This window comes from Ambystoma mexicanum, chromosome 11, assembly GCF_040938575.1.
Source record: "Ambystoma mexicanum isolate Mex_15411 chromosome 11, UKY_AmexF1_1, whole genome shotgun sequence".
In the NCBI taxonomy this organism is placed as follows: domain Eukaryota; kingdom Metazoa; phylum Chordata; class Amphibia; order Caudata; family Ambystomatidae; genus Ambystoma; species Ambystoma mexicanum.
The window spans coordinates 852781835-852804518 of NC_090934.1; positions in this window are offsets into that span (position 1 = coordinate 852781835).

Consider the following 22684-nt stretch of genomic DNA (forward strand, 5'->3'; position numbering starts at 1 on the left):
GTTTAGAGTGGCTGCTTACGATATTGAGCATGTGCCTTGTGTGTGAATAGTTTAGGTCTTCCCTCCATGATCGGTTGCTTGTCATTTCTGATTAAAGCTGGTTCTGCTGTAAACCTCTCCTTTATTTTTCCTATTCGCCCTTCAACCCCTTGCATTTCCCTGTGTGGATTACCCATACACCTACGTCCCGTCCCATTTCCTCCATACTTATGGGACATTCCCCCGTCCTGTGGGACGGGACCTAGCACTTTGTAAAAAGCATCACATTTTTCAAAAATGTGTCCTTCTTTGTTTTTATGTGGGGGTACCGCAAGCGGCCGTATCCCCACCCTCCTTAGCTCCACCCAGTGCATCGCCCATCAGTCCTTTTCTCCGCATGTTCGTGACTGGACGCACTTGCATCTTTGGAAGATTTGCTCCAGTTTAGCGGTCACGTAGTAGTCCGTCCATGGCGTTTCGGTTAGATTTTCCTAATTGTTCTTCCTGCGAACGGCATTTCGCTAGGGTGGATCCCCATCCTCTTTGTTTAGAGTGTTTGGGTCCGGATCACCAGTGGGACTCGTGCTTCTACTGCGATTCCCTTTCGGTCCGGGCACTTCAACGTCATCTGAAACGGTGGGAAGAGGTGTTCCAGCGTGTTCCTCCTCTGCATTTTCAGAGTTTCATCGACAAGAAGAAGAGACGCCCAGTAAGTTCTTTAGTTTTTAGGGCACCCTGACCGGGGGAATCCTTCCCGTGGTCTTCCCGGTCCGGGAGGGGCTTTAAAAGCTCTGTCACTGGGGTTTCTCTTGAGGTGCCTTCTAGGACTAAGAAAAGTACCAGAGTTTTCTCCGAGGGCCTCTGTAAGGGGCCTACTCACATCGGATTGCAATCCGAGGCCCCTCCTGTGGGGGCTATTCAACAGCCCAGTTCTACTAAGGCAGTGGGTACCAGAGCTTGCTTCGAGGTCTCCTTGTCTGGAGCTTCCCATACAGACACCGGGGTGTGCCCGAGGCCTCTATTGAGGTTTTCTGTACCGAACCAAGTTTCGAGGCCCCTCGGGAGGGAGCTGTTACTGGACTCAGGTCTGAGGTTCCTCTATCAGAGGCTAAGGTGACCGACAGAACTGAGAGGCCTGTTAAGGTCTTGTCGGTGAGGTGGGTTCCTTATCGGTCCCACTCTAGTGGGGATACCGGTTCTGTTGAGGGGGAACAGAGTGAGGTTGCTGACTGTAATTCCTCTGTTACCGGCGTTGCTAAGGTTCCTCTTTCACAGGCTAATTTGGCTATTAGTATGTCTCAGAAACGTCCTAGGCCACACAGTACTGGCTCTGCCGAGGTTCCTTGTATCAAGCCCCCTGACCTGTCTGTGGAGACCCCTGCCTCACTCACACATGTGACGCAGTTCTCCTCAGGCGTTGGCTGCTGGCAGCATTTTTTCTGGTGAAGTGTTTTCCTTGTGCACCGTTTCGTCCAGTTTATGACTGGAATGCTCGGATGCTATTACAGCACTCAGTCTCGCTTCCTGCGGCATCTGCGCCATTGATCTACGTCAACCCGGCTGGTGAGGGCCCCTCTTGGCAACCCTCTCCTTTGCGGCCCTGGAGCTATTCCGCTCATGAGAGGTTTCCTCCTGCCACAGTGTCTAAACCTTCGGTGGAGGATGCCTTCTTCGGAAAATTTCAGAAGCTAATGCACTCCGACCCCATGAAGGAATATTTCAGAGGTATTTTTAAGGAAATCTGCCCTCCAGGGACGGGTTCCGTTCCGACAGTTCCGCCTACAGCACCGGCGGGACAGCTTCCGGAACAACCTCTACCGGCCGGCCCACCTCCAGCCCTTCCGCATCTGCCGCCCTGGTCTCCAATAGAAAAGTCTTTGGCAGAGCCAGATGGGACGCAGGTCGATCTGGACGTGTTGGATGACGCGCAAGGGGATCAGAATACCGATGACCAGCCCCGCTCTGTTAGGGCGTTCCATGACCGGGTACTAGACATAATGACTCTTCTGGATGTTCCAGTACCTGAGGCACCCCCTAGGGTGCTTTCGGGGCATTCACCTTGTCTCCGCAGGAGCGCACCGGCTTGTTCTTTCAGAAGGACGTTTTGGCCGAGGTCTGCAAAGCCTGGGATAAGCCACTCTCTGGACTGCATGTTGACAAAAAGATTGATGCTCGTTATAGGCTTCATTCTTCAGAAGAGGTAGCCTTAGCGTCTTGCCTGCTTCCTTCCTCCACAGTGGTGGCGGCTGCTACGCTTCAATCCAGACTGGCTTCAGCGTCATCTACAGCGGCGGCTCAGGTTCTGGCCAAAAAAGACAAGTTGCTTGACTCTTTGGGGAGGACGATCTTTGCTAATTCGGCTCTGCAGTTGCGCCAGGCGAACGCAGAGCTCATTTTAGTGGGGGCAAATATGAAAATGTGGAAAGGTCTGTCAGAATTTGAGGAGTTCATTCTTGCGGACAAGCTGGATGATTTTAAGGGTGGCTTGTCAGATACCAGCGTACTAGCGCAGGATATGCTTGAGGCTGCGGCGCATCATGTCGACACCTCGGCTCGGGGCCTCATGCTTGGCGTGGACACATCTCGTCAGGTTTGGCTTCACGCCACAAAGTTTTCCAAGGAGGTGCAAGATAATGTTCTGAAACTGCCCTTTGACGGCAGAGAACTGTTCCATTCGTCAACGGACGTAGAGCTGACTAACACAAAGGACAACACTCAGACGGCCAAGTCTTCGTCCGTTCTGGTAAAACCACCTTTTAGGGCTCAGAGAATGCCTTCGCAGCCTCGGTCTTCCTCTGGTTTTTGGGGGTTTCTAGATTGGAAAATACAGAGTCTCGATCCTCCAGCTGGAAATTCCAGTCGGCGTCAGCGAGGCCGGTTTTTCTCTGTCCTCGGCCAGGATCTGGGGGTTCCGCCTCTGAGAAGGTTTTTGGCGCTCGCACGACACCCCGGTGGAAGGGCGCATTGCGTCTCACTGGGAGGCGTGGCCGACCATCACCGAGGATCAGTGGGTCTTGTCAGTAGCTCGGGCGGGCTTCCGCTTGCCCCTTCCCTCTACCCCACCCTTCAATCCTCCCTTCCAGCAGTCGGGGACCACCTCCCTCAGAGCCGAAGTCCAGAAGCTTCTTAATCTCAAGGCGGTGTAACCCGTTCCCCTAGGGAAGCGAGGGGAGGGCTTCTACTCCCGTCTGTTCACGGTGCCCAAACCCAACCAGGCTGGCCTGCGCACCATCCTAGACCTTTCCCAGTTCAACCTTTCTCTTCCCCAAGAGAAATTCAAGATGATCACCCCCAGCCAGATAAAGTCCTCTCTACAGAAGGGCGACTGACTCAGCGTGGTGGACCTTCAGGATGCTTATATGCATATCCTCATTTGGAGCCTGCATCGGAAATACCTACGGTTTTCCATGGGGGAGGAGTATTTCCAGTTTCATGTGCTCCCTTTTGGTCTCAGCTCGGCACCGCGTGTCTTTACGAAGATGTCGGTCATTGCAGCTTATCTTCGGCTTCAGGGTATCCATGTGTATCTGTATTTGAACGACTGGCTGCTGCGCAGTCCCTGTCCACTCAAAGCCTTGAGCAACCTTCAGTCTCTCCTCCAGCTCCTGTTCCACCATGGGCTATCAGTGAACTGGCGGAAATCCTCCATGACGGTCTCAGGACTTGATTTTCCTGGGTTTTCGTTGGAACACAATCGATTGCAAGGTATACCTGACTGGGGACAGAATGGCGGATCTGTTCGCAATTTGTCAGGTGTTTATGCAGTCGGAGAGCAGGTCGGCCTGGTGGTTCCAGAGACTTCTGGGCCTCATGGCTTTGTGCGTGCTTGCTCTTCCTCTTGCTCGTCTCAAGATGAGGCGGACGCAGATGGCTCTTCGGAGCTCATAGCTTCAAGCGGTGGATCCAGATTCCAAAATGATACTGGTTCCATCGTTCATGAGGACGGACCTCTTGTGGTGGTCGTCTCTCCGCAATCTGTCGGTGGGCGCTCCCTTCCCCAGGACCCTTGCCCGCTATTGACTGTCACGACAGACTCCTCCCTTCTGGGTTGGGGTGCGACGCTGGATCAACTTCAAGTTTCAGGCCTCTGGTCGCCACAGGACATACAGCTTCATATAAATTATCTGGGGCTTTTGGCTATATTCCTTGCGTTGAAAGCATTCAAACCAGGTATTGTCAACAAGGTGGTCGATGTCCGCACGGACAATGTAGTGTCCATGTTCTATTTCAACAAACAGGGGGCTACCAGGTCTCCTCCTCCTTGTGGATCTTGCCATTCAGATCTGGGAGTGGGCCATTCTGCATGGCATCTGGCTGGTAGCAGTTCACATTCCGGGCCAGCTGCATGTCACTGCGGATGCCCTCAGCTGACGAGTAATTGTCGGCTACTAGTGGGAACTGAACACAGAGATCCTCTCTGACATTTTTCGTTGTTGGGGGCACTCCAGAAGTGGACCTCTTTGCGACATCTACAAACAAGAAGCTTCCCCTCTATGCCTCCAGGGACGGGCTTGGATCCTCCTCACTCGGGGATGCTCTCGAAATCCCATGGCACAACATGAAGGCCTACGCTCTTCCGCCTCATCCTCTGATCTGTTGGGTGCTTTGCAAGCTGAGGAACACGGTGAATTGCTACCTGCTGTTTATAGCCCCTTGGTGGCCAGCCAGGTTTTGGTTTTCGGAGCTTCAGCATCTATGCCCGCCACTCAAGCTTCCACTGATCCCTGACCTGCTTCACCAGAGCGATCAACAACTGTGGCACCCCCTCCCCACAATCGTTCAGCTTGGCAGCTTGGTGCCTGAGTTCAGATCTCTAGAGCGCTTAAATGTGTCTGAGGACAACATGCGCATTATTCAAGTGGCCGGGAAGCCCTGAACAAGATCTCAGTATAGAAGTAAATGGCTAGGCTTCTGTCACTGGGGTTTGGCTAGACAGCTAGACCGCATGGAGGTTACTATCATAACAGTCCTGTCTTTTATCTCACATCTGGCAGAGTCTGGCATCCATGACTTGTCCTGCAGGACATATTTATCAGCTGTTACCGCTTATTTGTCCACTGACCAGTGTTCCTTTTCACTGTCTAATCCAGTCATTAAAAGACACTTTGTGGGCCTGATGCATCTTTATCCTCCTGTTCGCAACCTGCATCCAGGTGGGATTTGAATGTGGTCCTTACGACTTTGTGTCATAAGCCTTTTGAGCCCATGGCTACTGTCGATTTTAAGTACCTTTCCTAGAAAGTGTCCTTTTTGATTGCTGTGACTTCGGCAAGGCGTGTAAGTGAGCTTCAGGCCTTTTCGGTTGAGCATCCATTCCTTCCTTTTCATAAAGATAAGGTTGTCCTGCGAACGAATGCTGCCTTTCTTCCTAAGGGGGTCTCTGATTTTCATCTGAATCAGTTGATTTCATTGCCTGTATTCTTCCCAGACCCTGCCTCAGAGGCCCAAAGGGTTCTGCACTGCCTGGACATTAGAAGAGCCCTTAAATTCTATCTGGACAGAACATCTGAACTGAGGAACTCTTCGCAGCTTTTTGTAACTTTTGGAAATCCGCCCTCGAAAGCGACCATTTCCCAGTGGATCGCTGCCTGTATTTCTGAGGCGTATGCTATTCAGGGTCTTCGGGCCCCAAAGGGAATTCATGCTCATCTGGTGCGGGGCAAGGCAGCTGCCGTTGCCTTCCAAAAATATGTTCCCTGGGAGACCATTGCGAAAGCGGCTACATGGGTCTCCCCATCAGCTTTTTGTAAGCATTACTGTCTGGACCTGAGCTCCAGGGCTGATGCTCAGTTCGGTCAGGCTCTGCTTAAGAACCTGTTTCAGCAAGGAGTTTCCATCCACCCGTAATTCTGTGAGCAGTGCTTGGGAATCTCCCATAAGTATGGAGGAAGGGGGACGGGACGTAGGAGTATAATAAAGTTACTCACTGTAGTGACTACCTTAGTCCATAGTCCCCTTTCCTCCATACGCCCGCCCGCCGTCCCCTCTGTTATTGCTTAAAGGTCATAGACATGGCGATAGAAAAGGACTGATGGGCGATGCGCTGGGCGGAGCTAAGGAGGGCGGGGTTACGGCTGCGTGCGGAACCCCGAGTAAAAAGAGGACGCATTTTTGAAAAATGTGATGCTTTTTTACAAAGTGCTCCGGTCCTGTCCCACAGGACGGAGGAATGTCCCATAAGTATGGAGGAAAGGGGACTATGGACTAGGAGTAAGGTGAGTAACTTTATTCATTTCCCCTCCCTCACCCCTACCCCCAAATATATTTAGCCTGCTTTACCATTGTTAAACAGTGTGTTAGTGATGATGTGGACATAGGGTGACAGTCCAACTCCCAGGATCTAACCGGATTCCAGCTTTCAACTCTGCTTCTCGCTCGACATCACTCTTTGTCTTTGCCATATCTAAAGAGAGATGCAGTGACCTATAGTAATCTCCTCTGGCCATCCTCTTAGCCTTGTGTAAAAGGCAGGTCCATCAGCCCTTCTAGGGAATATCAAAGAATGCTTCCCTACGTTAATGGCCACAGAATAGCACCATTTTTGTGTCTGTCCATCTCCTTGGGTCCAATTTACCCACAGATCAGATAGACAGTCAGGTTAGCTTCATCCCTTGTGACTCCCAGGGAGCTCCATTTCTTATCAGTTCCTCATATACTTCTGCTAGTGTTGTTACAAGTGTCTTCCTTGAATCCGAAGACAAGTTTCATGTGCCTACTGGGTGGTTAGGTCCAGCTCTTCCTCGACTGTCCTGTTGTCACTGAACAAAGGGTAGTTTGAAGTACGTTCAAGATTTCTCATTCTGTATTTAGACCAAGGATAGTATATGCCTCATCTGTTGTTGTCGCCTCCCTCTGTCGTTCAGTGATCTGCCTCAGTGCAATTCTTTTTTCCAGCATCACTGGAGAGAAGTCTTTAGATAGTAATAGTGTTGGCCCTTGAAATGCAATCCTGTCTCTTTCTCTTGCCTATTTCAGGAACCCTTCTTTTAGCACGTATGAACGAAATGTCTTATCTCTGGGGTCTGTACAGGTGTGCCAACAAGCTTGTCTGACTCTGTGTACTCTATCCAGTATGATTCCTTCTGTCTGCACCTTGGGTGCTATGAATGTTAATAGTTGTTGAATCCATGCACCAAGGTGTTAGCCTTCAGTACCCCTGTTAACCCTCTTGGCTTCAAGTTTGTATTTGTATTATTTTGAGCACTTTCGACAAAGCGCTTTAACAAAAAGGTAAATTACAATAGTATAATTTTAAAAAATGACAGTATATGGGGTTGGCAGTTGGAACCTCAAGAAACCAAAATAGACTGCACAAGAAGATGTTTTTAGTTGAGAATTAAAAACATAAGATAAAGAATCATGAATAGATAATGGAAGAGCGTTCCAATGCTTGGGGGCAAAGAGCGAGAAGGAACAAAATCAAGATGGAGCGCATGGTGGCTTAGAGACAGGAAGAAGAAAAGCAGATTGACAACAGAGCGAACAAGTGGGCTATAGAAAGACACAAGAGAACAAAGATCAAAAGGAGCCAAGACCATGCAGGGCTTTGTAAACCGAGCAAAGCAAGTGAAAAAGAAGGAGGTCAAAAGAAAGCCGGGAAGCAGAGTGAATTGCTGGAGTAACAGGGGAGCAAGACAGGGCATAAAGTAGTAAGGTGTGACATAGGAAAACCTAGAAGGACTGAGCAGTAATTAAGGTGAGAGAAAAATAGCAAATTAATTAGGAGTTTAGTAGCCTGTAATGAAAGAAAAGGGTGGGCACGACAGAGATTGTAAAGATGAGAATGGGCAGTGTTAGAAATGTGAAGGAAAAAGGAAGGAGAGTGGTCAACGATGACACCAAAATTATGGGCTGAGGAAGAGAAGGAGAGATAAAAAGGGTGGAAAGAAGGCCAGAAAGAGAGGGAGAAGAAGTGGGAAAGAAAAAGGACCTTGTTTTTCGAAGGATTAAAGTGAAGAAAACTAGAGGCCATCTGGGATTTGACAGCAAGTTCTCTCTCCTATGCCTGTTTTCAAGTTCTTTGATCCTACACAGGATCATTTTGGTCGTTTTATTCATTTCGAGGGACATTGTTAAAGTGCTGCTCTTCAAGTCTTGCATGGCTGTTTCGGTGGCATCAACCCTTGTCATGATTGTGTGGAGTTCGTTCTTGATCTCCGTTATTGAAGAGGTGATGGTGTGTGCTATTGATTGCAGCTTTTCCGTGAATCGCTTCCCTATTTCATCTTTTAAGTTTATCATGCAGCTCAGCAGATCTTATTCCATGAGCATCTGAGGCTCACCTTCTTGAGGCATTGTCTCTTCCTTTGTTGGAGGGTGTTCTTCCATTGCATTATTCTGTTGTGTTTCAACACTGTGTTTAGAGCCTGGCCTTTGTGTTGGTCCCATTCCAAGCACCTGCGTCTGGGAGGAGATCTGCGGATTCAATGTCCTGCTGCACTGGGTTATATTGATCTCATTACAACTCAGGTTTTTGTGCGACTGTTCGGTTATGGCTTTCGCCGCCATCTTGAGTTGCAGCTGTCATGTGTGGAGGTTTGCAATTGCAGTAATTGAGCTTACCTGAAACGTCGGTGTTATGGCCCCTAGTGTGCTCAGCCATACCAAGGTCTGCATCTCTTATCCCCCACAGACACGAATGCTCTCTGCTTCAGTGCAGCGACAAGAACCGTTGGAGCTTTTCACCTACGCAGCCATCTTTGTCCGCTGCTGGCGCGCCCTTGCCAGGTGTTGCATTCTTTGGCTTCTACTCCAAAGAAAGCCCAGAACCTACCAATTTCTGCCACTGCCATTATTGCACACTTGTTCCGATTTCAGAAACAAAACATATTGGTGGACATCTTAGTTTTGTAGCATATTTAATAAGCCGCTCCAGACAAGACCCCACATAGGATTTTGAAGTAAGATCATGTAACTCCCTACTTAATTTTGAGACATGCATTGTTTCCTTGACTTACATTATTTGCAGATACTAATTAAGTTACTGGTATCTGGTATTGCACTATTTATTTTGGATCAGAAATCCATAAAACATGTTCAAAGACACAGATCATACAATAAAAACATACATCAATTGGTACATGCATCCCACGTACTTCGATACTAGCTATTCATTAGTTCAAACCCCATGTCCTAATCTGTAAAATCAGTAGTGACTTTATCAAAATACATGTGAAAAAAGCAGCAAATAAATATATTTATTTGTTGCCAAGTACTTTTACTCTGTATTTTTGGGAAATACTGGCATGATTCTAGGCAGTAAAAAGGATTGTATTGTTTTGTAACAACTTCATCTGTTGCTGTAGATCTACAGCACAGCACTAATGAATGACTTATTGTGAACATTATTTCTAATGGAGACCTCCCTTTCACAGGTGGTTAATAGCGTTTAAATACTTCTAAGCACTTCTCACAGGTGGTTAATCTCTTTTGAATACTTCTTGGCACAGACTGGATTCTGAAATTTTAAAATAGCCACCAGGGAGCTTATGCACGTCTTGATCTGTCACCTGAAGTGACTGTATGTGGGTATTATTGCCCCATTTTCCAGACCTAGCCTTTCCACTGCCACACTTGCGCCCCCTGTAGCTGCTCCTCTCCCCATTCATCTTCTGGATAGGGTGGCATCTGAAAGCAGACAGCTTCTTATGTACCCTTTCTGACCACGGATAGCCAGCTGCCTCAGCCTTTGTCGGGCGCTCATTGGATCTAGGCTGGATTACTGTAACATACTATTTGCAGGGACCTCCTCGCGAAACATAAAGAAACTGCAGGTAATCCAGAATAATGCACTGAGAGCTGCCTTTAACATCTCCAAACGAGAGCATATTTCAGCCACGAGAAGAGATGCGCTTTGGCTGCCGGTTTGTGAGCGCATTATTTTTAAAACGGTAGTCATCACACACGTCTCTCAAACTCTGCACCTAGCTACCTATCACAAAAACGTACTAAAGCAAACTCGTGAAGACCAACCCGCTCCTTGAACCCCTATCGCCTCATCAACCCCAGATTCAGGCTAAAAAAATCAGGGGGCCTGAGCTTCCGAGCACTAGCTGCCAAGAACTGGAATTCCCTACCGGTGGCGTCTTCCGTAAGCACCGCAAAACTCTACTGTTCGACCAGGATGCAACCTTGCAGAAATCTTGCTTTAATGAAACTGCGTCATTCTAACTAACTACTATAAGTTGTTCTTATGCTGTTGTAAAGTTTGCTAACAGTGCCTTTATGCCTAAGGATTTAGTGCGTTTATAAATGAAAACATATATAAATAAAGAAGTATGGAATCCGGCGGGCTGTATGCGGCCAGTCCCCATGATGTAACTGTTCTTTGCAAACCAAATGTGTACTGTCTCTGTCCATACAGTGGCAGTTGTCTTTCAGGTGGCCTTGCCCTGACTATCTATGGTCTACATTTATCAGCATGTTTGCATTGGTGTGACCATGTTGCACCTGTAACCGTTTGTAAGATATGCTTCCACTGGCCTTGAAAGTGCTACCCAGGTACCACGGTGTGTGGGAAGCTTGCACTGGCCCTGCTTGTGGTGTACTTGTACCCATTTATGAGACACATTTGCACAGACCCTTCGAGACAGTTTCCATGCCAATGATGTACTTCTACATGTTTGCGAGGGAAACGTACACTGGCCCCGCCCATGTTGTAACTATTTGTAAATGAAGCTTGCACTGGCCGTTTCCATGCTACACCGATTTGTGAGGGAAGCTTTCAGTGATCCTGGACAAGCTGTATCTTTTTCTGAAAGGTGTTTGCACTGGTCCTACTTGTGTTGTTGATGTACCCATTTGTGAGGGAAACCTTCCTGTCCCTACCTATGCGGTATATGTAGCCACTTGTTATGGAAATCTGGATTACCTTTGACCATGCTGCACATCTGTCAGCTTATTGGTGTAACACGTGCGGGCCCTGTCCCTTTTGTACCTGTACCTGTTTGACGGGACCTTGAACTGAGCAGGCCCATGCTGAACACTATTTGTTTGAGCAGGGAATCCTGCATTAGCCCTGACTATGCTGTATGTGAATTTGGTTGTTAGGGAAGCTTGCAGCATCGGTGCACATCCCCTACCTGTTTGTGAGAAACACTTCCACTTGCCCTTCCCATGCTGTACCTGTGATTTTGAGGGACGCTTGCACTAGCCCTGTCCATCAATTGTACTGGATCTGCGTACGCTTTACGTATAGCTGTTCTATTTGAGGGGACGGCTGTGCTGATCCTGTTTGTGTGTTTGCACTGCATTTGTGAGGAAGGCCTGTTCTTTTGGAATATTTGCAGTGCATGTGCCTAGACTTGTACGGGTTTCTTTGAGAGAAGGTCGCACTGCTGCAGTGCCTTTTTGGTGTGCAACAGTAGCTTGCAGTGCTGCTGTTTTGGATGTACCTTTTCAATCTGTGATCAAAGCTTTCAGTGCCACTTCCTGTGCAATACCTGTAAATTGTGTGGGGGTACACTTGCTCTAATTTTACTCTTATTGAACTGTTCCTGTCTGTAAGGGAAGTGTGAACTTCTTTTGTATGCGCTCTGTTCTATGCATGTGAATAATGTGTGTACAGTTTAGGCCTGTTCTGTACATGTTTAGGGAGTTAAGGAAGCGTTGGCACGGCACACAATCAGGAACCACAATACATTACTTCACACAAACTCAGTCGTAACAGAGGCTTTTGTTGGCACGGTTTGTGGGAATTGGTGCATTTTAAAGAACATAGAGCTAGTAACATTGGTTAAAACTCCCAGCTCCACTGTACTCAAAAGCCCATATTTAGAAAACCTAATGGAAGCAGAGGTTCTGCCACATCTCTGCTCCGTCTTCTGGCACTAGGTCGGGAGGCAGATCCACCTACCCAATTTCACATCCAGCGCTAATGGCAACCCTTAGGCCTATCTGCATCGGTTGTTGGTACAATCTGCTTGGGGATGGCAGGGACAGTTCTACTTTTATCCTCCTCCTAGGCATTCGAGATGCTAAAGAAATGTCCTCTGACGGCTGGGAATGCACAGCGAGCAAAGGATATTTCTTTGCCAACTCCAATTCGAGGGGAGGTGAGATTGCATCATTCTTTGTAAAGCTAAGAGCCAATGACACTCTGCCTTTCACTGACATTCCATTTGGTTTAATGAAGGCAGGGCAAAGATACTGTAGGCAAAGCCAGTGTTGGCTTGTGGAATCCTGCAGCACATCAGCAAACAATGCAATAGTAAACCAGGCAGCAAAGATAGACGAACAAGTTACTTCTTACCTTGTAACGTTCTTTCGACGGGATGTTCCTCCGACGTATTCCTCATCTTAGATATATCCTTCCAGCTCTGCTGGCCTCGGAAAAATTTTTCTCTAGAGGGCGCTGCGCGTCGACGTCCCTCGAGTCGATGTCCCTCGACCGCCGCCGTATCGACGCTCGACGTCATCCTGCCTATAAAGGCCGCGCGCAGCGTCCGTTGCTCAGTTCCGTTTTGTAGCCCACAGTATTACTGTCTGGACTAGACTAATCACCCTGAAGGAGCGTAAGCTGCAACAACAAGGGAAGTAGAACTGCGGGGATGGATGGGAGGGTCGATGAGGAATACGTCGGAGGAACATCCCGTCGAAAGAACGTTACAAGGTAAGAAGTAACTTGTTCTTCGAAGGGATTGTGTCCTCCGACGTATTCCTCATCTTAGATAGGCTCCCATAGCAGTATTCTATATTCGGAGGAGGGAGTACTGACTTCACGCTGTCTTCTATTGATGAATAGAATGCAGTACAGCCCTTCCAAACCTAGTCTCTTGACTGGAGGAGGAATCCAGATTGTAAAAACGTGTAAAGGTATGGACAGACGACCAGGTAGCGGCCGCACATATGTCTTTAACCGGCACGCCTCTTTTGAGGGCCGATGAAGCTGCAATACCTCTGGTCGAATGAGCCCTAAGGTTTTGAGGGGGCTCTTTCCCTGCCAGTTTATAACATTCCAGAATGGCTAGAATGATCCATCTGGAAATGGTCTGCTTAGTTATTGGTAACCCCAGCTTGTGACCTGCGTAACCTACAAACAGCTGGTCTGCCTGTCTTATCCTGGCTAGTCTACTAATGTAAAAACTTAAAGCCCTCCTAGGGTCTAGTCTGTGTAACCTCTCTTCCTCTTTCCCCGGGTGAGGAGGAGGATAGAAAGATGGTAGGGTAATCTTCTGAGTGATATGGAATTCAGAAACCACCTTTGGGAGGAAATTAGGCTTCACTTGCAGGACAACTTTGTCTTTGTGAAAGATTGTATGAGGGGGTTTACAAGAAAGAGCTTGTAATTCGCTCACCCTTCTAGCAGATGTAAGTGCTATTAATAAAACAGTTTTAAGGGTAAGGAATCTTAACGAACAAGAATGGAGAGGTTCGAAAGGTGTACCCATCAGGAAAGTTAGTACTAAGTTTAAATCCCATAGGGGAACTTGGAATGGTCTTGGGGGATAAACATTGGTTAACCCCTTTAGAAACTGTATTACCAAGGGTAATTTGAAATAGGATGGTTCTTCCGCAGTACGCTTAAAGATGGATAGCGCTGCGAGATAGCCCTTAATGGTGCCAACTTGAAGGCCTGAATTTGCCAAATATAGTAGGAAGGACAAAACCATTGGTGTACCACATGAAAAAGGGTCGATATTCTGTTCTCTACACCAGCTGCAAAATCTGTTCCAACGGCAGCGGTATAAAGACTTTGTTGCTGGCCTCCTTGCCGAAAGCAACACCTCCATAACATCATCAGGGAGGTCCCAATCCTTGTACCTCAGCCGTTCAGAAGCCAAGCATGAAGGTTGAGGGTTTTGATGTCTGGATGGAGAACCTGACCTCCCTTCTGTGAGAGTAGGTTCTCTCTGAGAGGAAGTCGAATTGGAGGGCAGATGGACAAGTCTAGAAGGTCCGGGTACCACGTTCTCCTGGCCCAATCCGGGGCAATTAGGATCATGGTTCGCCGGAATCTTCTCAACCTCCTGATCATTTGAGGAATGACAGGGACCGGTGGGAACGCGTACAGAAGCGGAAACTCCCAGTCCACTATGAACGCGTCTCCCAGAGCTCCTCTCGGAGGAAATTCCCTTGAGCAGAACAGGTCGCATTTCCTGTTTAGGCTGGTGGCTAACAGATCTACCTGAGGGGTTCCCCAAAGGGCGAAGATCTCTTGAAGGACTTCCTGAGCTAGCTCCCACTCGTGGGAGACTGTGTTCTGCCTGCTCAGAGCGTCCGCTGTCAAGTTCTTCTCTCCGGCTAGGTGAACTGCCGATAGAGAGATTCCTTCTTGGATTGCCCAAAACCAGAGCTGCATCGCCTCTCTGCACAGGGGTAGTGATCCTACGCCTCCTCTTTTGTTGAGGTAATGCATGGCCACCGTGTTGTCCGTCATTATCAGGACGTTCTTCCCTTGTACAGCTGGCAGGAAAGCCTTCAACGCAAGTCTGATGGCTCTCAGCTCTAACAGGTTGATGTGTAGTCTGGACTCCGATGGAGACCAACGACCGCTGATGGTCAAGTCGTTGGCGTGGGCTCCCCACCCCGTGAGTGAGGCATCCGTGACTACTGTTATCTCCGGCCAGGGTTGCCAAAACTGTTCTCCTTTCAGAATGTTCTCCTGACAGGCCCACCACTGAAGGTCTCGAGCCACCCTGCCGGGAACCTGAAGAAGATCTGTCATTCTCCCTGAGAATTGTGACCACTGAGTCCTCAGTGCCCACTGGAGGGATCTCATTCTCAGGCGAGCCTCTGGCACAAGGAAAATGCAGGATGCCATGAGGCCTAGCAACCTCAAAAAGTCAAAGGCTGGGAGACGTTGGGCATGCTGGAACTTGGTAACCATCTGTAGAATATCTTGAGCCCTCACCTCTGGTGGCGAGGCTTTTCCCAGGGAAGTATCCAGGATCGCTCCTATGAACTGGAGACTCTGCGATGGTATCATTTGTGACTTCTTTAAATTGAGGGAGAAGCCCAGTCTGTGAAGGAAATGGCACACGTGATTTAGCTGGATCTGAGCTTGCTCCGGAGAAACAGCCCTGATCAGCCAATCGTCCAGGTAGGGGTAGACGTGAATCCCTTCCCTCCTTAGACTTGCAGCCACTACCGACATTAACTTGGTGAAGACCCTCGGGCGGAGGTCAGCCCAAATAGCAGTACTCGAAATTGATAGTGAGAGTTGCCAATTGCGAACCTCAGGTATTTCCTGTGTTTGAGATGTATAGGCACATGGAAATAAGCGTCCTGAAGGTCCAGAGATACCAACCAGTCCTGAAACTGAAGGGCCTGGAGGATCTGAGAAAGAGTGACCATCTTGAATTTGTCTTTTCTGAGGAATTTGTTCAATTCTCGCAAGTCCAAGATGGGTCTCAGTCCTCCGTCTTTCTTCGGAATGAGAAAGTAAGGGGAGTACCAGCCCTTGTCCCTCTCCGCTACAGGTACCGGTTCTATGGCACCTTTCTCTAGCAGGTCCAAAATTTCCTGCAAGAGGAGCGGATCTGGAGCTTTCTGAGAGCTGGTCCCCGGTGGATGACTCTGAGGTATACGTAGGAAAGGCAGGCAGTAACCTTGGGCGACTGTTTCCAATGCCCAAGCATCTGACGTGATAGCCTGCCATACTGTCAGATGTTGAGTCAACCTGCCTCCTACAGGTGTCCTGTGAGGGGAGTCCTCAGTGGTTTTGGGGCGGCTGATGCAGATGCCGATGGTAAAGAGGCACCTGCTGTTGCTGCGGCTTTAGAATATCTACCCCGTCCACCTCGGGTAGTTCTTCTTTGACCCCTTTGAGCCGGTCGTCCTCTACCTCTTCCGAATGCGGAGTAGAAGCGAAAGGACTTGCCCCTCGCAGAGGTTCCTGTGGGACGAAAAGGAGTCTGACGGATTGCAGCTCCTAGGGATTTTGCTGCAGCTTTTGAAGTTTGCAGTTTCTCTAAACTGTCATCCGCCTTTTTCCCGAACAAAGAAGAGCCATCGAATGGCATGTTCAAGAGCCTGGCTTGCACATCTGGGGCAAAACCCAACTTTCTCAACCAAGCGAATCTCCTGGTTGATGTACTTGCCGCCATTGCTCTGCTGATACTGTCAGCCGAATCAATGCCCGTCTGGAGGGATTCGCACATAGCGTCTTTACCGTCCTGTATAATATTCAGGAACGCATCCCTTTCTTCTCCCTCCGGGATGCAGTCAGCCGCTGTAGAAGCACACTCCCAAAGTGTATGGCTGAACCTAGCAAGGGTGCAAGTAGCATTAACAGATTTTAACGCCATGCTACATGCTGAAAAGACTTTCTTTGCCATAGCATCATATTTTTTATCGTCCCTGTCCTGTGGGACTGTAGGATAAGCCGTCTTGACATCGGTAGAGGATGCTGCTTGTACCACCAGACTTTCTGGGGATGGGTGTTTAGACAAAAACTCTGGGTCTGTGAAAGATACCCTGTACTTTGCAGACAGTTTTTTATTTACTGCTGGTATTACATCTGGGGTTTCCCAGTTTGTCATGATCTTTCTCTGAAGAGCTTTATGAAAGGGCACCACAGGATCTTCTTGTGGGCCTTTGTCAAGAATATCCGTGAGGCCATCTTGCTGGAAAGATTGTGAAGGTGCAGACCACCCCATGAACTCTGTAATCCTGGCCATTAAGGCTCTGTAGGGGGTTTCAGCATGCTCCCCCGGGTCTGGCTTAGCAAAATCCACCTCAGGGGAAGTGTCTAACCCACTTGCCTCATGTAAAGAATCATGAAGATCCTTTAATCTGCGCTCTTCAGAGGAAAATTCCTCTCTAACTGGGGTTACAGGTCCCTGTAACTCAAGTGTCTTGTTCAGACAAATCACCCTCTTCTAAAATTGAGGATATAGTTCTCAATTGTTCTGAACTCATAAAGGGAGTAAATCCCATTTCCAAGGCAGAGGGTGCCGAACTTGTCATTATTGGCCTCGAAAACGTCGATGTCGTCGACGTCGAAGGCTTCGAGCGTGGCGTCGAAAACAGAGGTGGAGGCCTCGAGGACCTCGACAGAATTGGAATTCTACTCGACAATATCGATGCCATCGACGTCGAGGGCCTGGGGATAGTCACTGGATGTGTGGTCACCGTGACTTTTCTTGGCGTCGACGCCGGTGTCGAGGCCGGCGTCGAGTCGACAGACCCGTGTGTCGAAGGTCCCCTCGACAACGGCGCCGAAGACATCGACGTCGATGGGACCTTCGTCGACGGCGTCGACGGAACCTTCGAGGAAGGTTTAGAGGTCATAGTCCTGCTCGAGGGTTCGAAACGCGCTCGAGAGGTTTCTTTCGCCGGGTACTGCGACTCGCTGCGTTTTTGACCTTCGGGTCTTTCGACCAGAGCATCGCTCTCGGCAGTCTTCGAGGGGGTCGAGGCCGCTTTCTCGAAGACGCTCATCTTCTTTCGGAATTCCTCCCATTCAGCCCGGGAACTATGTTTCGTGGGGCAAGGGATTCTTTTTGGCGAAACAGAGGAAGAGGAAGACGGAGAAGGGGATCTTCGACGCCTCCTCTTCGAGTGCTTCGATCTCGAGGAGTGATGAGACCCACTCCGAGACCTGGAGCGCGAATGGTGACGAGGAGACGAATGTCTCGACTTCGTCGACGAAGAAGAAGCTTTAAAAGTCTTACCTTTCTCCAGCTTCCCCCTACGCTCCTTCAGGGCCTTAGCTGTCATGGACATACAGTCCTCGCATTCCGAACAATGGTGTTCAGCTCCCAAGCACCACAGACAATTTCTGTGAGGATCGGTCAACGACATCTTTTTCCCACAATCTCGACATTTTTTTAAGCCGGATCGAGGAGTTGTCGGTTCCGACGAGGAAGCCATCGAGTATGGATCGAATAACTCGAGGTAAATATGATTAATCTGACTAAGAACTGAGCAACGGTATTCCGAGGCACCGAGTAAGCGCGGAAAAACGGAACTGAGCAACGGACGCTGCGCGCGGCCTTTATAGGCAGGATGACGTCAAGCGTCGATACGGCGGCGGTCGAGGGACATCGACTCGAGGGACATCGACGCGCAGCGCCCTCTAGAGAAAAATTTTTCCGAGGCCAGCAGAGCTGGAAGGATATATCTAAGATGAGGAATACGTCGGAGGACACAATCCCTTCGAAATAAGGTTTGTTTCAGGCAGCTCTGCAGAAATGGACAGAGCAACTGACACAGTATGCCCGTCCTAAAAATGTGGTCTCGGAACACAGAAACATTGGAGATTTTGTAAGGTTTTACACAATGAACCATTAGTGTGAAGAATTGCCATCTGTGAGGGAGTTAAAGCCTTAGGTTAAAAAAATAATGATGGCGATTAATAAAATGATGCAGGTAATTCTGTCACTTAAAGGAAGGCCTGCTAATCGGGCCCCCTACTTCCATAATGCTCCATGCCAAATGCATTGTGCAGGCATATACATTTGATGTCACCAGCCTCGTGACCACTCCATCAACTGCCTTGCAGTGGCAGCAGGATCTAAGGTCATATTTGCAATCCTGACAGCTGCTGGAACACCAAGATCCAACAGGCAGCAATAGCCTCTTATCAAAACATAACGGCTCATAGCAGGGGTGTGCAACCTGTGGCTCTCCAGGTGTTAAGGATTTTGACACTCGGGTCCCCTCACCATTGACAATGCTGGGTAGAGCCAATGGGAAATGTAGTCTAAAACAATTGGATTTCCGCATTGGATCCACCTTCAATCTCTATACTCTGTTTCTAATGCCAGGTACCGTCTAGGGGGCACTAGTGAAAGGGTGCCAACGCAGCAGATCCCATTTGCATGAATTACTTTACCGTATAACCATCAGCGGTATCAATAAGCGCACTGTCTCCTTACGACCCCTAGACCTTTATACAGTAAAACATCTGCAGAGTCTCAGGTTTGCAGACCCCTGGCCTAGAGGCACGTCAATCTGTACATGTACGTTAAGATACATTTCTAGACTCTGGCCTGATGGTTTTAGATTTTAGGAGGAACCTTAGTTATAGTGAACGGGGAACTCAGAGGTTTGCCAAAACCCAATCAAGGTACATGGATGAGCATTCAAGGTTTATTCTGAGGGCAGTGCTAGTGTGAGAGGGGACAGGGACCCTCAATGAGTTGTAAGGAAGGCATGGTATCAACAGTAAAACAGACACAAGTGATCACAGTTCAAGGGTGTTTATTGAACTTCAAAAAGGGTTTGGAAAACGCCTAAATAATCCTAAATCTAAAGATGGGAGCAAGCCACGACCATCAAATAATAACGCAGTCTTTGTAGTGTCTTGTCAAAATAAAAGGGCCTATTCTAATACACCTATTGCCAATCCCTTCCTCTAAATACAGATAGCGTGGGAAGACAGGCATTACTCACCATAATAGCATTTCTGATTATTGTATCGGCTTAGATTCACATGCTGTGCATATAGTCTGACATCTAGTGGTAATCGCGGAGTATTGCATCTTTTCTTTCGGAGATCGAAAGGGGAAATCGACATGGGCGTGACTAACACTATCCCTAATGTGACGTGTAGTGTACCCAAAATCCCTCACATGTCAAGGTCCCTCCGATTGTGTTTTTTTCTGCCGTGAGGGAGCCTCATACTCAGCGTGAGTACAGAAGAGAGAAGGTGTAAGATGTCTATGTTCCTTCTACTCCAAGAGGGAGGAAGGGTTGGGCGCATTTGAATCTAAGCAGGTGCAATCATCAGAAATGCTATTACGGTCAGTAATGCATGTCTTCTGATGCTTGTTAATCTGCTTAGAATCACATGCCTTGCATAGACTAGCGAGCAGTACCCAGAGACGGTGGTGGGATGTGAGAAAGAACAGTAGCAAAGAGATGTCTTTGGACTGCTTGTCCCACCTGAGAATCAGACCTAAAGTGTGTATCTAGGCAGTAGTCTTGTGTAAAAGTGTGCACCGAACTCCAGGTTGCTGCTTTACAAATGGATTCAAGAGGAACATTTGCTATGAATGCTATGGTAGCCCCTGTGCCCTGAGTAGAGTGTGCTCTAGGCGTAAAGGGCAGATCTCGATTGGCAAGAGTGCAGCACAGTGTAATGCAGTTTACGATCCACTTTGAAATAGCTGATTTAAAGACCTGGTCCCCTTCTCTACCAGCTGCCACTGAAACAAAATACTGGTTTGTTTTTCTTAGTGGTTTTGTCTTTTCAAGTTAATACATCACCAGTCTCCTCAGATCTAGTGCATAGAGGCTTCTTTCTGCCACGTATTTATTTATTTATTCGTATTTGTTAAGCGCACAGAGTCCGCCCTGAGGCATCGTGGCGCTGGTTACAGAAATAGCGTGACTTAGTTACAACATAGAGGCATACAAGCATAAAGGTTTAGACAATAACACTATTTGGCAATGTGAGCCTGTTTGGCTGTAGGTAGAGGAAATGTTGTTAGAGAGGTTTTGAGTTTTTTTCTAAACGCTGTGAGGGAGCCTTCTGCTCTTAGAGCGTGGGGGAGATTGTTCCAGAGTCTGGGTGCTATGTAGGGGAAACCCCGCCCTCCTGCTGTGGTCTTGTTGATGCGTGGTACAGTGAGTTGGTTAGTGTAACAAAGTCTGGTAGGTCTGGATGAGGTCGGTCTGAGAATAGTGTCTGAGAGATATGATGGTGCAGTGTGGTGGATACATTTGTGGGTAGTAGTCAGTACCTTGAAGGTGATGCGTTCTTTGACAGGGAGCCAGTGAACAGATTGTCTTGCAAGTGAGATGTGGTCCCTTTTGGAGATGCTTAAGGCTGCTCTTAGAGCGTTATTTTGAGTGACCTGAAGTTTGTTTAGGTTTTTTTCAGAGGTGCCAGCTAGGAGTGCGTTACAATAGTCAAGTTTAGCGCCTATAGTAGCTCTTGCTATTGATACAGTTTTCTTTGGAGAGGAATGGTTTGATGGCGTTGATGAATTTGGTGCTTAGTGCAGATGCGGAGACAATGGCACTAACTTGTTTGTCCATAGACAAGGTTGCATCAATGTAGACCCCTAGCGTTTTCACAGAAGATAGGACTGGGATAGTGCAGTTGTCAATGTTGAAATTGGCATAGCGACTATCTAGCCTGGCCAATGTGGATTTTTGGCCGAGGATAAGGATTTCAGTCTTATCCCCGTTAAGACATAGGCCGTTCGTGGCCATCCAGGCTTGAATGGTGGCGTGTATATATGTTTTAGAGCCAGGGCATCTGTGTGGTATGAGCCAATAAGTGGGAGGAGCACTTGGGTGTCGTCTGCGTAGTTGTTGTAGGCAATCCCAAGTGCATCCAGTTTATCGAAAAGGGGCTTAGTGAATAGGTTGTACAGCGTAGGTGCTGTACAAGAGCCTTGTGGGACACCGCAGTGTATTATGGATGGTGTTGCGTTAGAAGTGTTAGAAAAGACTTTTATGGCCCTCCCTTCAAGAAATGATGTTATCCAGGAGGTGGCTTGGTCAGAGAAGTGTGCAGAGTGGGAGAGGTGTGAAGTGAGGGTCTTGTGGTCCACTAGGTCGAATGCCGCTGAGAGGTCAAGGAGAAGTAGGAGGGCGGGTTTACCTGTGTCCAGTATCTTAGTTATTTGGTTTTTAAGGTCCAACAGAGCAGTCTCTGTTCCATGACCTTTGCGGAAGCCTGACTGTCTGGTACCTAGGATGGAGTTAGTTTCAAGGTATAGTTGGATTTGGCTGTGTGCCACTTTATCTAAAATCTTGAGAAGGAAAGGGACTGTCGTTATAGGTCTGTAGTTGTTGGGCACCGTGGGGTTGAGAGTGGGCTTTTTTAGAAGTGGGCGCACCCAAGCTTCTTTAAGACTGTCTGGGACGGAGCAGGTCTTGAATGAAGCATTAATGAATGCGGTAATGAGTGGGGCAAGTGGTTCAGCGCAGTCCTTGATTAACTTTGGAGGGCATGTATCGCCTTTGCAGGTCGATGGTTTCAAATGTTTCAGAATGTCCAAGACTCCTAGTTCTGAAACTTCATTAAAGGTAAATTTGGGGATGTTAATGGTTTTGCTAGAGGATTGAGAATGTGAGTGCCGACTCTGTTTCGGCAGGGTATTGTAGTGATCACAGATTTTGTGTTGTAGGAGGTCTTTTTGGTTGAGCATGGCGGCTTGAATACTGTTGCACCAGCCTTCATCCTTTATGATCTCGTCAGTGGAAGTGGGAGGCACTGTGAGCTCTTTAAAAATGGAGAAGAGTTCTCTTGAGTGGGACTTTGAGTCTGATATTCGACGGTTGTATGACTCAGATTTGGCATTGAAGATGGCAGTGTTGTATTTTTTTGCAATGTCTTTGAATAAGTCTTTGGTGATGTTGCATGGGTTGGCCTGCCAATTTTTAAGTGCTTGGCGCTTGTTGTTACGCAGAGCTTGGAGGTCCTCTGTGAACCATGCGTTGGAATGGAAAGACTTTTTTTCTTTTTTTTCTTCTAGAGGAGCAATGGAATGTATAGCATTAGTGAGCGTATCCTTGAGGATGTCTGCTAGAATGTTAGGATCTTGTGGCAAAGGTGGGGCGAGGCATGGGGTGTTGAGAAGGGGGTGTAAATTGTCTGCAGGTAATTTTTTGGAGCTTCTGGCTAAGGTGGCAGTTAGTGCGGTTCTGAAAAAAGGTGGGTAGCTCCATGGATTGGTTCACATGGAACTTTGAAATAAATGTAGGCGCAAATCATGGGTAAGTGCGCAGGACCACTTTATCTTTGTGAATCGTGACAAATGGGTCCTGAACTGAAAGGGCTTGCAGTTCACCAACTCTACTTATT